This window comes from Triticum dicoccoides, chromosome 3A, assembly GCF_002162155.2.
Source record: "Triticum dicoccoides isolate Atlit2015 ecotype Zavitan chromosome 3A, WEW_v2.0, whole genome shotgun sequence".
Lineage (NCBI taxonomy): Eukaryota > Viridiplantae > Streptophyta > Magnoliopsida > Poales > Poaceae > Triticum > Triticum dicoccoides.
Genome location: NC_041384.1, coordinates 717,092,006 through 717,094,216, shown reverse-complemented (window position 1 = coordinate 717,094,216; position 2,211 = coordinate 717,092,006).

The following is a 2,211-nucleotide window of genomic DNA, read 5'->3' as shown; positions in this document are numbered from 1 at the left end:
GTGGGGGTTGGGCGGCGCCAGTGGTGAGGGAGAAGGTGGGGGCAGGGTGGCGCCGGGAGTGAGGGAGAAGGTGGGGCGGGGCGACGCCAGGATCGCAGGAGGAGATGGGGAGCGGGCGCCGCCGGGAGCCAGGGAGGACGACGGGGCTAGCGGCGTCGGGCGGTGGCGAAGGGATCTGGAGGCCTCGCTCGTGCGTGCGAGTCGCCTGATTTTTTGTCGTTGTTTTTTCTTTCGTAGGTCTTTTTTCGTAGGTCTTTTTTCGTTGGTATTTTTTCATTGAGGCATGCGAGTGCGAGGCGTGCGAGGACTGGAGGCATCGCTCCCTTTTTACTGGTTTTGGTTGGTTTTCTTTTTGGTACCGGGAAGTGGGAGGTGGGATTGAGGACGAAAAAAAACCGAACAAAAATAAAATCCGGAACGCGACTTACCAACTGAGACATTAGGAGTAGAGATATATATCTATGTCCCAACCTTGCTTTATGACTGACATCTATTTTCTCTCATTTGTTTTACGTTTATAGTCTTCTCAGTTTGTTTGTCAACAATTGTGTCTGGTACCTTGTTATGTTTTTCATACATAGGTGTACATGTAAACACCAAATCTTGCTAATACTTTTATTGAAATATACTTAGGTGCGTAAAAAAGAGCTCACTGATTTGAACCTAGCTTGGTGGATGAAGTTGCTTTCACAATTCAATCACCACACCAAGAGTTTGCTCCCTCCCCAAGTTTCACCAGGAGCCATTATTGTGCTCCCTCTTAAGATACACTGTTTTAGTCCTCTTGTATCTTTGGAAAAGCCCATTTTTTTCCCTGTCCTTGTTTTCTTTTATCTTTTATATCTTTAAAAAGACAAACTGGCACCGAAATTGCTTTTGGAGGCCGAGCTCAATGGAGGCCTCCATTTGCAAAATTCAAAATTCATATTTTTACATTTCAAAAAATTCTGAAAGAAGTACAGATATACATGGAGGCATAATGTACATGTGTAATTTTTAAGACGAAATACTCCCTCCATTTTTATATACAAGGCCACTATGGGATATATATTTTGCATCTATACAAGGCCACCAACAGTAATCGAGGCAAAGTTAACGATATTTTCTCGTACTAACAACCTGTTTAATACTTGCATGAATGCAGTCATAATGACAATCAACTACTTCCTCCACTCAGTTTCTTTGCATGCATGCGGAGTATTAATGATCCCAGTAAACAAGAAGAAAAATTGACTTGTAAAGTAGGCATTAAATTTTACATTGGTACCTGTAATCCGAATTTGTGGCCTTGTATACAAAAATGGAGGAAGTACGTTGAAATGAGGGTTGTGCAAAAAAAATTCTCTTTTTAGCACATTATATTATTCATCGTTAAAGTCTATGAATTTTTTATTTTCATACATGTCACATTTCAAGGTATTTCATCCTAAATTTTTACACACATATACATTTCATCCTTGTATAATTGCATTTTTTTCCATATTTTTCTGAAACCGGAAAGTTTGAACTTTGAACTTCTCAAAAATTTCAAGCTCCATGAAGCCCGGTCACCAAAACGCCGCAATCAAACTGGTAGCACAACTGAGCCGAGTTCACTACTGCACTGAAAATGGAAATGAACAGTCCGAGTCAGCCCTTCCCGCTGAAGCAAAATAAGCAGGATAAGTGCTTGCATTAGCTAGCCATCGTGGGCAGACGACCACGGTGATTTGCTTGGGATATCGGTATAACAAGATGGAAATTGGATGGACGTTTGATTTGCTGAATAATGGTTCACAATGCAGAAGTACTCTTGTTCTCCCAAGCTCAAATGCACCTGGCATGAACAGCAAAAGTGAAAAAAAAGGTAAGAGAGTAAAACAATTCTGAAACAAATTGGTAGCAAACATTGTTGAATGTTCTACGTACCTGCAAATTTTCCTGAACAAAAAACATTGCCAATGCGCTGAAAAAACACAAATCAATGGACCAAAATGCTTCAAAAAGTAATATTTTTCTTTTTTTGCCCAGATCATTAGGAATATTCACACGCATGTATAACATAGAACAATGTTTGTCGCCCAAAAAAAGTAGTTTTTGAATTTATTAGTTTTTTTATTTTACTATTAACAAAGGGTCCATTTGAGCTCGGGATTAGAAAGTCCATGTCCCAAGAAATGATGCTTAGACAATTTCACTTTGATGGCTCTTATAGTTGCAGTCACCATTGTT